We start from the raw sequence: 16879 nt of genomic DNA on the forward strand, positions 1-16879 counted from the left end.
GATTTATGTGTACTGAAACAACGTCTATAAACTCGAGCCCAGGAACTATAAATTGTGGCAAATGAAAAATCACTGGGGCCATTATTGCAAAGAATTATGGGGAACTTTTGGTCATTTCTGATACCAAAAATTTCTGTTTGCCGAATAAGATATTGATTAGGGAAGCAAAAATAAGCATATTTTAATATTAAACAACCATTAATTAACACCTATGTAATTTTTTATTTAAAATCACTTACAATTTTTGGAGGTAAATGCTTTTCAATGTTTCATTCACGGACAGACCTCACTTTGATGAGATGATATTAGACAGTTAGTATGTATACGGCTTACAAGGAGATGAGTAGCCGGAAAAAGATTGAAAATGTCATGTGAGTAAAGCTTGCAGATGAATAGGTGGTATATACCGATTGCTGTACTGTGAGAAAGTCGATGTGGCAAGGATTTACCTGCATCTTCTTACTTTTCGAAATTGAGAGAGAGAGAATTTTGAAATAGTTGCCCAAGCTGATGATGAGGGAGGCAGGAAGTAGAAGCAAAAATGATAGTCCACAAACCGAAGTTCTTTCTGGTCCACTGACCGCCACAGAGGAGGATGGGAGCAGGATTTAAGCTGGGTATTATAATCATATGTTCAGTAGCAATCTAAGAAGAATCTCTTGCCGAAGAGGCAGCAATGCTAAGTAGATACGTCTTGAAAACAAGCTTGGATCTCCCTGGAAATGGGTTTAATTATACAGAGCACTTAAGGAAAGAAAAATTTGTATGCAGGCCCTCGCACAGAAAGATCAGACGACGGACGTTGTATGAAAATTTTTATGTTAAGCTAGGAGCTGAAGGCCCCTTAACCAGATCCAGGTTGGTTCTTCAACTGAAGGCATCTTCCATCATTCCACTGAACATATTGCTTATACAACTTAGGGACCGTAATCGTACACAGTAAGCAGAGATTTAAGGAAACGGTTGCGCCCTCCTTTCAAGTGAATTCCATAGACCAGCAGGTCAGCGGTTCTCACAATTACTTTATGGAAGTCACTAACCATTCAACAGTTTAGTCTCTCTCTCTCTCTCTCTCTCTCTCTCTCTCTCTCTCTCTCTCTCTCTCTCTCTCTCTCCTTGTAGTGACAACGTTTTAGATTTTCTTTATTGCGCTGAATTTTTCTGCCTCTTTTACTTGATGAATAATTTTTCAGTTGTCTGACTTCGTCCACTCACACTCCCGTACACAAGATACTTTGTCTTTCATTTTATCTTGTAATCGATTCAAGTTGAGCCAGTAATATATTTTCTTCTAACAATTTCGAACAGTATTTGTGAACTAGAATTTTGGATTTGCAACACGTTTTTTTCCAGCTCCTTAAATTTCAGGTGTACTGCCTCTGGGCACCTTTGAAGATGAACAGTCACTATGAGGCGAATATTCTTCTTTGCCTAAAAGTCACTGGCTGGAAAAATCCAGGGCCTTTGAAATAATGAATTAATAAATCTCAATGCACTGAAAGTTAACTGTCCTTTCACTTGAAGATTGGAGACGGCTGTAATCGTTACGATTTCGTTCTACACAAGTCTCTCCGTTTTAACGTAAAATTGATAATATTCGTTGGCTTTATGGTGAAAATTCTTGGTTAATGAAAAAGGTATTTTGAAGGTAAAGAAGGAAGGAAGTTCTAACATATGAATTTGGCAAAAATGATGAGAAGGAAGAATCAAATCACAGACGATGAAATAATAAATATACACATGGAGAGAGAGAGAGAGAGAGAGGGAGAAAGAGAGAGAGAGAATGGAATACAATAAGCTGTGTCAGCGGGATTGAACCGACGACTTCGTTATACGAATCTCTCCCAGACATAGATTTCTTGGTGGGATTTGTTCTATTATATAGCTCCGCCCGTACTAGACATTGCTTTCCTCCGCCTTTATTATTTTTATAGTTATTGTCTGACTCTAAAAAGGAGTGAAAAGGAATCTGTGTGGCAGCGGACGCATCTATATATTCTCTCGGATAGGGAATATATTTCGGGAGATTGTCGAATTTGTGTCTTATTTGGTTCCTATATTCTTTCTTTTTAGGAGAGTGGCGGGATCGTGATGGTCGCCGCATCTTTCCAGACTCGCCAACTTCGTTTATTGAATGCTTACGTCTAAAAGCGTGTTGTTGTTCTTGCGTCGTCTAGACTGAGTCACACGTAGTCTATTTTTACTTAGAACAATATGTTGTTCTTGCGTTGTCTAGACTGAGTCACACATAGTCTGATTTTACTTGAAACGGCGTCAGTATTGACGTTTGTATGTTCGAGTTTGAAATGAAAATGTGAACAAAAACATGTGAGAATTGTTGTTATTTTTCGTCTAACTCAATAGCAAAAATACTGATACATTAATAGTGAATGTGAGGCAGGAGTATTTATTCATAGTACTAGATTCCTTACGTATAAGTGAATAAACGAGAAATTGAATTAAATGATTTCAGTTTTATGCCGATGAGATATTCTTCTCGTCCATTTAGTACATGACGTCTACGAGTTTTAAACGGCAATATATATATATATATATATATATATATATATATATATATATATATATATATATATATATATATATATATATATAGGCCTATAGATATCTCTGCCGTTTAATATTCGTAGATGTTATGTTCTATTTTGATGCAGTGAATGCAATCTCCTCGGTATACTACTTAAATGATTATATATAATATATGTATACAGTACATATATACAGTATATGTATACTGTATATATATTATATATATACACACATTATATATATATATATATATATATATATATATATTATATATTATATAGGCTACATGTATGATTGGGTATGTGTATTCTAATTTTACCGTTTTTTTAAATATGTCGTTGTTTTGCAAACTCGTATATGAATTATAAATTTGTCACTTTATATTTCTTTTGCAGAATATATTCTGTGATGAAGAAGAGGAGGCTTAACAGAATAAGGATGATGTTTCGGTAAGTATTAAATATGTGTGTATGTATGTGTGTGTGCGTATGCATTATATTTATATATTTTTCCTTTATTTATCAATTACCTTATTTATTCTGCATCCACAAACATGCGACTCTCCCTTTTCAGTTTTACGCGCTTATTCATGTGGGATAATAACTGTCAGTGGGACACATTTTTGTGGGAAGTCTTATCTGCAGAAGCATCAAAGCCTTAAATCTAGCCCAGTTCTTGATACGTTCTCGTGGCTCTTTATGGTCCAAGCGGGACGTACTGCTTTGTGGTTAGGGTGTGGGGTTAAAAAAAATTGGGGCGAGATTTTTTTTTTTTTTTTTTTTTTGTCACTAATGTGTCGTTGTTTTATGCGTGTTAACCTGTAAGCATCTTCCCTACTCTTGTCCGTACTCTCGTTATCTCCCAAACAGCATGGAATTCGCTCCACAAGTATTTCTTTAGAGGTTACGTTCTCAATGACCCGCTAATGTAAAGATTTTACGCACAAAATATTTATTGTCCCTGTGTCGACCTGAGTTTTAGTTTTCTGTAAAAGAAAACTATTGAGATGGCTATTTGTCTGTCCGCCCGCACTATTTATGTCCGCCCTCTGATCTTAAAAACTTCTGAGGTTAGAGGGCTGTAAATTAGTATGTTGATCATCCACCCTCCAATCATCAAACATACCAAACTGCAGCCCTCTAGCCTTAGTTAGAGGAATTTATTTCTGGTGATAGAAATTCATTTCTCGCTATAATGTGGTTCGGATTCCACAATAAGCTGTAGGTCCCGTTGCAAGTAACCAATGGTTCTTAGCCACGTAAAAATAAGTCTAATCCTTCAGGCCAGCCCTAGGAGAGCTGTTAATCAGCTCAGTGGTCTGGCAAAACTAAGCTATACTTACTTTTTTTCTAGCCTTAGTATTTTTTTTTTTTTATTTTATTTAAGGTTAAAGTTAGCCATGATGTGCATCTGGCAACGCTATAGGACAGGCCACTACCTGGCCGTGGCTGAAAGTTTCATGGGCCGCCGTTCATTTAGTATTATATGCTGTACAGAAAACTCGATTGCACCGAAGAAACTTCGGCACATTTGTTACTTGTTTGTTTTAGCAGTGGATATCGTTTTGCCTGATCTAAACGTGTTCAAGGAGTGTCGGTTAGTCTTTACAAAAGGCTTCTTGATCAGTGTCATGAATGTTGCCACTCTCATATTTTACAGGGTGATTAGTGAACGGAGTTGAAGAATAATGAGAAATAAAATGAGGGAATACAGAACCATAACCCTATTTTGAACCTTTACCACATTCCTACCTCCGTGTCACCCAAGGGTTCAACGTCTCAGGCCCAGAGCAACTTCGCTTTCGGAACTCCATGTTACAGTACAGTTTTATTATATATATATACATATATATATATATATATATATATATATATATATATATATATATATATATATATATATATATATATATATATATATATATATATATATTTATTTATATTGTTAGATAAAGGCAGTGCCGCGAAGGAAATTGAAACAACGGTGTGGTGCTAGGCCTTTCGACTTACTGTCCTTTTCTTAGAAGTCTGCTAAGTAAAGGACAGTAAGTCGAAAGGCCTAGCACCACTCTGTTGTTTCACCTTCCTCTGTGGCATTGCCTTTATTTATATATTCATCACGTTCCATATTTTCTTGATTTCAGTTGCACATAGTATATATATATATATATATATATATATATATATATATATATATATATATATATATATATATATATACACAGTATATGTGTGTATACAGTATATATATATATAATGTATATAATGTATTGTCCGTTTTTTTGTAAGTGTTTGCATGTGTGTCTATGTACAAATTATTATTATTATAAGTGTTGTACGTAGTATATTTTCATTTTAGAATGTATGTAAAGTTCGTTTGGTTAACTCGCATTGTAGCTTCAGATGAAAAAGATCTGCATTATTTATAGAGCCCAGAACAAGAGCAACAAGGGATTTCAGTGCAATCCTTTCTCTTCCACTGTTTCGTTTCCTCTCTTGAACTCTCTCTTTTACACCAACTTCCACCTCCCACTCAGTCAGGCAACTGTTTCTGTCCTGTCATTTTCTTCGAAAAATCAAGTTATACCTGAGTTTGTGCGTTGTACGAGATTAAGTTTAGATTAGTGTTGTCGTGAAATGTTAACTTCTCATATGAGAAGAAGATAATTAATTTTTAGTTTTCTGTATAAGAAAACTATTAAGATGGCTATGTGTCTGTCCGTCCTCACATTTTCTGTCCGTCCTCAAATCTTAAAAACTACTGAGGCTAAAGGGCTGCAAATTGGTATGTTGATCATCCACTCTCCAATCATCAAACATACGAAATTGCAGCCCTATAGCCTCAGTAGTTTTTATTTTATTTAAGGTTAAAATTAACCATGATCGTGTGTCTGGCACCTCTGTAGGTGCCAAGAACACAGGCCACCACCGGGCCGTGGCTGAAAATTTCAAGGGCCGCGGCTGAGAGTTTCATGGTCCGTGGCAGAGACTTTCATACAGCATTATACGTTGTACAGAAAACTCGATTGCGCCGAAGAAACTTCGGCGCATTTTGTACTTGTTTGTCTTGGATACCTATTATCCCTCAAAGTTTGGTGTCACTCAGTCCTCTACGCTGAAGGATCTCTCTCTCTCTCTCTCTCTCTCTCTCTCTCTCTCTCTCTCTCTCTCTCTCTCTCTCTCTCTCTCTCTCTCGTTTTCAATGTAAGGAAGATGAATAATCCTCCGCGTAAGTCATAGAGTAAATATTGGTCGTGGTATGACAACGTCACGTTAGACTTAATCAATTCCAGCAAATCTTGGAGATTTTATTTTCCGCTTTATATTCCTTTTGAGTATTATTGAATACTGTAAGCCAGGGTTTATGAATTCTAAACTTGGAACGGGTTTTCTTTACCTCATTTCCACAGTGTTGTACTATAGCAGTATTCAGCTTGTACGAATTTATTATAACTCCACTGTTTGTAGCTTTATTGTTTTTGCTTGTATTCTTTTTCTTATTTGGACTTTCATTCTTTAATATTTTCACTTTAAAAAGATATAACGACAAAATTTGATTGATTAATAGTAACACGAAAGAGGAACGAAAGTTCCAAAGCACCCCCTACACAATAGTAAATACTTTGATAACGTCTATACCCTGGCCCAACAGAACACCGAATAGATTGCTGTCATTTTTTTTTTTTTATAAACCAGGGTCTGGATTCTAGCGCCCTAGGATCTGGAGATCTTTTGTTTATTAGCCTTGCTATTATCATTTTGGAAAAATATAAACGTTTGCAGATGCCTGGAAAAATTTTTCTGTTACCTCGCTCCCGTAATTAAGATGTAAAATGTAATATTTACCTGACTGTAAAGCTTTCAGGATTACTTCAGTATGTTAAGACGTGTAATTATTATCTGTAGTAGATTTGTAGCTGAGCAAGTGCGTCTGCAAAATCTGCAGTCCTTGCAAGGCCAGGTTTGCTGACAGTTTCTTGCCCTTTGCTGGTGCTTATCTTTTCAAGTTTTTTTTATTCTTCCAGTTTCCATGATTCTCAGACCTTCTGTACTTTTAAATAATAGCTCTGTTGCTTACTTCTGGTGTGAGACCTGTTCTTCTTCATGGCTCTCCCGAGCATAAAAGAAGCTCAGTTTCTCTGATCGAGGATCATCCGTCGTCCGTCTTTATGTCTCTGTGTATGTATGTAAATTTTTATCATATTTTCGGCTTCTCCGGAACTAGTGAATCAGTTTCAGCCAGAGATTGAAGTCTGTTGAAATGAGGGTTGACTAAAAACAGTGGAAATGAAATGAATTCATTTGAAAAACATTAAAAAATGGAAAAGTTACTGGAAAGTCAAACCATGTCCCTGTGGCTAATAGGGGCAGTAATAGAGAAGGAAAGTTTTCCGTATGAATATGCAGGAAAAAAAGCTGTAAAAATCCCAAGAACAACGACACTTCAGTTCATCAAATTACGGTACATCATCCTTATCTAACTGAGATTCTCATTGAATTACGGTGCATCATCCTTATCTAAGATTCTCATCAAATTACGGTGCATCATCCTTATCTAAGATTCTCATCAAATTACGGTGCATCATCCTTATCTAAGATTCTCATCAAATTACGGTGCATCATCCTTATCTAAGATTCTCATCAAATGACGGTGCATCATCCTTATCTAACTGAGATTCTCATCAAATTACGGTGCATCATCCTTATCTAAGATTCTCATCAAATTACGGTGCATCATCCTTATCTAAGATTCTCATCAAATTACGGTGCATCATCCTTATCTAAGATTCTCATCAAATTACGGTGCATCATCCTTATCTAAGATTCTCATCAAATGACGGTGCATCATCCTTATCTAACTGAGATTCTCATCAAATTACGGTGCATCATCCTTATCTAAGATTCTCATCAAATGACGGTGCATCATCCTTATCTAACTGAGATTCTCATCAAATTACGGTGCATCATCCTTATCTAAGATTCTCATCAAATTACGGTGCATCATCCTTATCTAACTTAAATTCTGATTAAATTGCGGTGCATCATCCTTATCTAACTTAGATTCTCATGAAATTACGGTGCATCATCCTTGTCTAACTTAGATTCTCATGGTGCACCATCCTTATCTAACTTAGATTCTCTTGAAATTACCATGCATCATCCTTATCTAACTTAGATTCTTATGAAATTACGGTGCATCATCCTTATCTAACTTAGATTCTCCTCAGATTACGGTGCATCATCCTTATTTAAACTTAGATTCTCATGAAATTACGGTGCATCATCCTTATCTAACTTAGATTCTCCTCAAATTACGGTGCAACATCCTTATCTAACTAAGATTCTCATGAAATTACGGTGCATCGTCCTTATCTAACTTAGATTCTCCTCAAATTACGGTGCATCATCCTTCTCTAACTTAGATTCTCATGAAATTCTGGTGCATCATGCTTATCTAACGTAGATTCTCATGAAATTACGGTGCATCATCCTTATCTAACTTAGATTCTCCTCAAATTACGGTGCATCATGCTTATCTAACTTAGATTCTCATGAAATTACGGTGCATCATCCTTATCTAACTTAGATTCTCACGAAATTACGATGCATCATCCTTATCTAGCTTAGATTCTCATGAAATTACGGTACATCTTCCTTATCTTAGATTCTGGTTGTTCAAAACATAGCCCCAGTTACATAAAGTTAAAAGAAGAATGTAGTTAAACGTACTTTGCAGAGAGAGAGAGAGAGAGAGAGAGAGAGAGAGAGAGAGAGAGAGAGAGAGAGAGAGAGAGAGAGAGAGAGAGAGAGTACCTGTTGTGTTGAGGCGAATATCACGTAGAGGCTACAGAAAATGTTCGACTCACTGAGTGATTAAGGCGACCAGAAGTTACATTTCCAATGCGGACCCAATACACACATTAACTAGGATACGACACTCGATACAGTCACAAGTATTCTGTTTTATGTCGGGCTGCTGACACTTTATATACGCACGTGTCGGCATGCGAAAGTTTTTCCAACCAGTGAATCGATGGAAATTATCAGATTTGACGACGGCTTTAATTTCTGCAAATTATACCTTCGGCATATTGATTTGCCTGCTTAAATGGGATATCAATGATTCGTACACTGCGAAGACATTTATAGAAAACCGCAACATTTTATGAATTACAAGTCGTTCGTCTTCAATGCTAACGAACCATTACGAGTGATAGAATACGAGGTGGAGAATATGAAAGACTTCAGATTACAGAGCTGGACCACATCAAAGTTGTTATTCACTTGCCTTCGATGTACACTGCGAATGTTGAAGCCCTATTTTATTTGTCTGTGTGTTTTATGTGTTTTGTAGTTCACACCTGTTTTTTGCTTTATTTTTTCAGGCATTGAGAGTTTTCATTATAGAACATCTTTTTTGTTTATGTATATATGTACACATTATATATATATATATATGCATATATATATATTTGTACACAAACAAAATCTCTCTCTCTCTCTCTCTCTCTCTCTCTCTCTCTCTCTCTCTCTCTCTCTCTCTCTCTCTCTCTCTCTCTCTCTCTCATATATATATATATATATATATATATATATATATATATATATATATATATATATATATATATATATATAGGCCTATATATATAACCCTCTTAAATTCAAATTAGCATCCGCCTTCTGTTGTAACATTTGTCTCTTCATTATATTTTTCATGGGACGTATTTGTCTCGATATTAAGGAACAGGGTAAAGAATTAAGAAACCACTATGAATGGAATTCCCTCTGGTATAGGTGAGTGTGTGTGCTTGTGTGTGTGTGTGTGTGAGAGAGAGAGAGAGAGAGAGAGAGAGAGAGAGAGAGAGAGAGAGAGAGAAGAAACAAGCATGTTGTGCATAACTGTTTACTGGAGTGAGAAATGCCATTTGTTTGTGATTTTACTTGGACCTTTTTCCTGGGGTACTTTCCTTAGAGGTGTCCCCAAGTTCAATTTCCAGACGCCTCCTTACCAGGTAGATAATGCCTCCTTACCAGGTAGATAACCATCTCTTGTTATGGTTGGCGAACACCTTACGTAGAGGAGAACGCCGAGGGCGATCGTTATCTATATTGGTCATTCCTTGACCCCTTCTCGGTGATTTCCGGGGAGTGTTTTCCCCCGGGGTCATACCCGCCGGGTTTGCTTACGAAGAGTTGTCCTCGAACAGAATGGCATAATTAATTTCCTTCCCATCTGTTAAACGTATTTCTTAGTTTTATTATAGTTAGAATTATCTTTCCTCTGGCAGCTTCAAGTGACTTTATTTTAGAATTATCTTAATTATCTTTCCTCTGGCAGCTTCGCAGCAAGTGACTTTTTTTAATTATCTTAATTTTCTTTCCTCTGGCAGCTTCAAGTGACCTTATTTTTGAATTATCTTAATTATCTTTCCTCTGGCAGCTTCAAGTGACTTCATTTAGGAATGATCTTAATTATCTTTCCTTTAACGGCTTCAAGTGAGTTTTTTTTCAAATTCAAATTCATATTCAAAACTTTATTCATATGAATACAGCTAGCATACTATTTTCAAATTCAAATTCATATCCAAAACTTAACTTATACGAATACAACTAGTATACATATGCACAGGATATGAAAATATAAGTATTGGTAAAAGTATTTATCCCTTGGCTCTTACGACCTGATAAAATCAGCTAACGCACAAATTGTTTAAAATCTCTTGCAGTTGGAGAAAGGTTTAAGATGCACGAATAACAAATTTCTTTGCAGCCAGGAAGTCTTTTTATTAATAATGTTTTCCATTCTTTTCCTGGGATCATTCTGTATAACCTTTTCAACTTCATTTTTGCTATATTTGAAAATACTGTACAGCTTTATGCCATAAAGTTTCTTGAGAACTAACTTCCGGGAAATTGAGCCTGTTACACTGGGCAACGTTTGCCCACAAGCTACGAAAGTTGGAAGTATTCCCCTTGACTTATTTCATTGCTGGTCATCTTCGAATTTGTGAGTAGGTAAGGTCCCCTTAGACCTTAAAAATGAGGAAAAAGACCCAGCCTTCGTATTGAGCCTTCGAAATTATTTGAAAAATACCGGGTTACTGTTTTTTTTTTTTATTATTCATTTTGTTGAAAAACTATGAACTATTTGCAATTTGTCCACTGCGTAACAAGTCAAGTATACCTTAGTTTAACCAGACCACTGAGCTGATTAACAGCTCTCCTAGGGCTGGCCCGAAGGATTAGAGTTATTTTACGTGGCTAAGAACCTACTGGTCACCTAGCAACGGGACCTACAGCTTATTGTGGAATCCGAACCACACTATACCGAGAAATGAATTTCTATCACCAGAAATAAATTCCTCTAATTCTTCATTGGCCGGTCGGAGACTCGAACTCGGGCCTAGCAGAGTGCTAGCCGAGAACTCTACCGACTCGTCAAACGAGGAACTACTCCGCTGCTTAACATTGGTGAATGAGACAGCATGAGAGTAAAGGAAGCGTAGAATAAAACAAAACACACACTCACTCACTCACTCACTTTCAGACATACCTTACATGCATGTAACCTGGAGTGTAATTGCACAAAATTCGAATATTCTTATAACGTAAATCAAACTATTACTGTATAATAATACTAGGAGAGCGATTGATTGACCAACTTATTTTATTCTTACGTGAAAGATGAACCTTTGCTCCCGACTTGAGTCTCAGAAGTTTGCCCTGTTTGTTTGTTTGTTTATTCTCATAATTGCCATGTTTTAGAATATATTTTATCAATATCTGTTTATTCATGGTGATCGTATAACGGTATTACAATACCGAGAGCTGTAAAGGTTTGTGATGAATATATGTCAGACGTAGTTTTATATGAATATATATATATATATATATATATATATATATATATATATATATATATATATATATATATATATATATATATATATATATATATATATACATACATACATACATAACTTTTATTTTTATGCATTGAACTACACACAGTACAACAATTAAATATTTTAAAAGAGCTTCATAAATAATAAAAAATGAGAGACAAAACAGATATTGCGTCCAAAAATATATTTTAGCGCGTTTACATAAGTAAAATTTGTTTCAATTCAGCAGAGTTTCCTAATGTTGCATTGTACCTTTCGAAAAAGTCATCATATTCAAAATTCAAAGTGGTGGCCAGATTGTTTCCAGGATGTTAAAATACTATTGTGTTTCAGATGAAATCAAATTAGGACAATAGAATAATAGCGCTTTACACTTTTTTTTTTTTTATAGGTAACTCGACTACTACTACCCCCTTTGTTTTCTTATGAACCAGGGTACAACTCCGCATCGAATATTCTAATGTATTAGTGAGAATGACATGGCGTAATATCATGCATACCTTTCTTTTTTCTAAAAAGATCTCGCACAAAATAAAATCTATATCTGTGTCGGTTAATAAGTAGTGTTTGATGCAAAACACTGAGGGATATACAATCGAAGTAAGTTTGGGTGACAATTTAAATACCTTCGCCAAGGTCATGCATTTGGCTCGATTCGTTTGTTTGCATGTTGGGTGTTCTGCTTGTCTCTTCGTTTGTCTGTTTGTCTCTTCGTTTGTCTGTTTGTCTCTTCGTTTGTCTGTTTGTCTCTTCGTTTGTCTGTTTGTTTCTTCGTTTGTCTGTGTCTCTTCGTTTGTCTGCTTGTCTCTTCGTTTGTCTGTTTGTCTCTTCGTTTGTATGTTTGTCTCCGTTTGTCTGCTTGTCTCTTCGTTTGTCTGGTGGTCTCTTCGTTTGTCTGGTGGTCTCTTCGTTTGTCTGTTTTTCTCTTCGTTTGTCTGTTTGTCTCTCCGTTGTCTGGTGGTCTCTTCGTTTGTCTGCTGGTCTCTTCGTTTGTCTGTTTGTCTCTTCGTTTGTCTGGTGGTCTCTTCGTTTGTCTGCTGGTCTCTTCGTTTGTCTGCTTGTCTCTTCGTTTGTATGTTTGTCTCTACATTTGTCTGCTGGTCTCTTCGTTTGTCTGTGTGTCTCTTAGTTTGCCTGTTTGTTTCTTCGTTTGTCTACTTGGTAGCAGGATTTCGTATAAAATTATTTGAGTTCTCAAGAAATTTTACCAAAATGTAGCTTTTGTGTCTAGTAACGAGACTAGATTTTTTCTGAAGGGATACTGAAGTAACTTTTGGGGTTATACAAGCTCTTTTGGGGTGGAATGCTTAGCTTGTAGGTTCAGTAAATCGAAAGCCTACTTATCATTACTGTGATTGGCAACCGGTGATCAGATTTTGGGAGAGGTGGGAATGGATTTTTAGAGAGGAAGGGACGTTTGGTAGGCGGAAGAGTACGGTCTTTGAAAACCTCTGCTATAGGCAGTTGGGCTTCTTTTCGACTTAAGGCGTCCTACTCATTTCTTCAGTGTGCCAATTCTCAGGACAAATGTGAGAATAACAAGTACAAAATTTGTCGAAGTTTCTTCGGCGAAATCGAGTTTTCTGTACAGCTGCTACAGCGTATAATCAAGGCCACCGAAAATGGATCTGTCTTTCTGTGGTCTCGGTTTAATGCTGTATAAGCCGCGGCCCGTGAAACTTTAACCACGGCTCGGTGGTGGCCTGTCCTATATCATTGCCAGAAACACGATTATGGCTAACTTCAACCTTAAATAAAATATAAACTACTGAGGCTGGAGGCCTGCAATTTGGTATTTTTGATGACTGGAGGGTGGATGAACAACATACCAATTTGCAGCCCTCTAGCCTCAATAGTTTTTAAGATCTCAGGGCAGACAGAGAAAGTGCGAATGGACAGACAAAGCCGTCACAATAGTTTTCTTTTACAGAAAACTAAAAATAATGTAGTTGATGATAGTCTGTAGGAAGTTTATACATCGCACTTCGCCAGAATCCGTATTCTAGCCATAAATAAAGTTATGTGACACATTAACGTAAAGAAAAACCCATACATTAGGCTTCTGATGACGCCTTTGCTGCCAAGTCATTGTTTGAATGGTTTGTTGACGTATAGCGTGAGTTGGCTTCTACTTTTCTTAAACAGCCATCCTTCTAATTTCTGGCTCACTCAAGTACGCGGAGCAAATGTATTTTTCAAATTGTTTCTTTGCCTAATTTGTACCAGTGTATGTAGTCTATTGGGGTAGTGTACGTTAATGTATATATTGTGCAAGTAAGTCAGCTAAGCAAGATATATTTTTTCCGGGAAGAACTTCTTTTATCATACAAAGAAGCTCAAGATATGAAACTGCAAAAACTGTTGAAATAAATCGTCTTTGCGTTAGTAACTTCTTTCTACGAATACCGTAATGTTTTCGCATAATGCGAAACTTTTCGGATTGATTCATTGAGTGAGTCTCACAAGCTTTGCAGCTAACGACTCATATATCATAAACAGGATGGGGCAGTCTGTTTTCGATCCCGTAGTAGGGGAATGATTGTGCCTTCAGTGGAACCTCACGCTGTGCCTTGTAGGCATAACTGAAGGTGTTTGCATCATCCCTTCGGCCGCCAGCGCACCCACTTGCCTTTAACTATACTTCCATTCCTGCTTCTTGTCTTCAGTCTTGCTATTCACCCTCTCTAACTATTACTTAGTAGTGCAACTGCTGGGTTCTCTCACAATTCCACCTTTAGATCATAATACTCGTTCTCTCACAATTCCACCTTTAGATCATAATACTCCATTTCTTCTGTTTTCTGAGTCTATCTTGTCAAACAACCCAAACTCCCATTTCACCTTCTTTAGCACTGAATGGCCGAAGTTGCCCCCTTGCTTGGCTTTTTAGCCGGAATCCAGTGAACCAAATCTTTGTTTTCGAGCTTTTATGCCTTAGCAGAAGAGCACGCAATGATATTTTGATGTTTGTCGGCACCCTGTGTAGTAGGTCTTAGATTTAGAAAATGAACCCCAAACTGATGTAATTTTAATGTAAACCAACAGTTCTGATCCCGTAGCACCACTTTCACTCTTTTACTGTACCTTCGTTCATGTTCTTTCTTCCAGGTTACTTTCCACCTTCTCCTAACAATTGTTTCACAGCATGCAACTGCGAGGTTTTTCCTCTGTTACACCTTTCAAACCTTTCTACTGTACTCTCAGTTTCCCTTTCAAAATCCTACATTCCATTCCATTCCAACAGTTCTGATAACCCACGTTCGAATACAAGCGACCAGGAAGAGTTTCTTTATCTTACTATTAAATTTGGATGCAAGGTTTTCACCGGAAAACTTAAAAAAAAAAGGTGGGATTCGAGAAATTGAGAGTTCGTTGCATGGCGACCGTTTTATTTACAGGATGTATGTATGTTTATGTTTGTCTGTATTTGTAAATGATGACATTATCTTGTGTGTGTATATATATATATATATATATATATATATATATATATATATATATATATATATATATATATATATATATATATATATATATATAAAACTCATTCACAAATCCTCAGATCTTTTTCATGCTCGAGTAATCACATATAACTGAGAAGCTGAATGTTCCTGTTATACTCTTCTGCCCAACTTTTGTTGGGTGGTCCATCTTGCTCTGGACTCTTAGAAGAGTTTGCGGGAGGAAAGTGATGGCGGGTGGGAGGGAGGGGGGTTCGGAATGCCCAAAGCCGGTAAACACCGTCTCGTCGTCTCAGTAAGAGTAGCGATAATGATCAGGTAGTCATTACAGTAATTATTTCCCATATAATTGGATCCATTCGAGGACCTTCTCAGCAAGGAGTGAAGATCCTCCAGGAGATATACAGTAGCCAAATGGCATTTCTCTCCGGAAACAAATGACTCGCCGTCATTTGTTTCGAAGAACGGAGAGTTTCTTCAAAGTTTTTTCTTTTCAATATCTTATTTTTTCTTTTTTTTTTTTAAGAATCTCGGTGTAATACATTACCCGTTTTGAGTATATGTAGGTGTTTATTATTATTATTTTCCTCTTCGACTTTGACCATAGATATATATTTTTCATGGGTAATAGGATGTTATTTTCCTATTCGACTTTGACCATAGATATACATTTTTTATGTATGTATGTATGCATGTATGTATCTGTGTATGTATATAGTGTGTGTATATATAAAATAGTTCTTGATTTTAAATTACTATTTAAAAATAGTCGGTTTTTAAATTATTTTTAACAGTTCTGAGATACAGAGCCCGTTGCTCCATGATTGTTGAACACTTGCCTAGTCTGTGATCATTGATAATGCTTTCCATGCGTAAAATCGTTGAAAGGAATTGATTGGATATGGAGCAAAGCCACTCTTGAATGAGCCTGCAAGGGACCTGGTAACTGGTCAAGTACTCTATCATCAAGTAGTTGAAGGTTTGATAAATAATGTACAGTACAAACAATCCTTGAAAGAAAGTGAAACCAGAAAATGTTCTGAAGCTTGAAATTGAAGTATTTGGAAAAGAATTTTGTGGTCTTACAGGCAACATATTTTCTCTCTTCAGAATTTAATGAATGATGAAGCTAGTACTAAATCAATTCGTCCTCCATAATATGCTTAATAAATAATGAGTACTCACCATGGTATCAATATGCTCCGCGCCAGGCGATGACACCGATTTAGAAATACTGAAAATCTACTTTGCCAAGTTTCAGAAAATGTCAATGATTTTGATTGAATTGGCGAATAAAAATCTTCAGAGGACTGGTTAAAAACTCTGGATCCTTGAAGAACACAGAGCTATCAGAGAGAGCTCATGCAGGTGGTTACAGAAAAAAAGGCCATCCAGAATGAAATTCAGTTGATCAATTTGTAATAAAACTGATTTAATAAAACAAAAAGATAAAAGAAAATTTGATTTTCACTAGTATAGTTATACGGGGAGATGTGGGGAAGGTATGACAGGTCATCAGTATGGGTTTCAGGCTAGGCCAGATTAACAGATGTCATTCTACCAGTATACACAAATTTGACTCTCTTGCTTGTGCTTGCATTTTGTTACTTGGTATGTGATGCTTGATCATGAGAATTAGGCAAACAGTGTACACTTGTAGGTTGTCTTCAGTTATCAATGAATAATTTCCACATTTAAAATGTTGGGCAGGATTCGACACAAAATCCTACGGGTTCCACCATGGAAAAATAGGCCCTTTCAGAAGCTGAACAAAAGTAATTACTTTTGAATTTGGATATTTTTGAAGTAAATGAGCTAAAAGGCAATGGTTAGCTTAATGATTAAGATTTCATTTGTATTATCATCTGATATAGGTTGGGTTCTAAATAATCTATCTCATTTCATGCTTTGTATATTGAAGACCTCACACAGGAAAGAAACTTGCACTAAACATTCTACCAGAGTT

At 36.4% G+C, this 16879-nt stretch overlaps 1 long non-coding RNA gene across 1 annotated transcript in view; it reads left to right on the top strand.

Moving 5' to 3' along the window:
• The window catches only part of LOC136849229 (uncharacterized), a 95743-nt gene extending 79606 nt beyond the window's left edge, over positions 1 to 16137 (top strand). The window contains exons 3-4 of the long non-coding RNA XR_010856273.1: positions 2943 to 2996; positions 16024 to 16137. This is a non-coding gene — a long non-coding RNA (uncharacterized lncRNA). The remainder of the gene's footprint in view (positions 1 to 2942; positions 2997 to 16023) is intronic.
• The last annotated feature ends 742 nt before the right edge of the window (positions 16138 to 16879 follow it).

This window comes from Macrobrachium rosenbergii, chromosome 20 (assembly GCF_040412425.1).
Source record: "Macrobrachium rosenbergii isolate ZJJX-2024 chromosome 20, ASM4041242v1, whole genome shotgun sequence".
NCBI classification, from domain to species: domain Eukaryota; kingdom Metazoa; phylum Arthropoda; class Malacostraca; order Decapoda; family Palaemonidae; genus Macrobrachium; species Macrobrachium rosenbergii.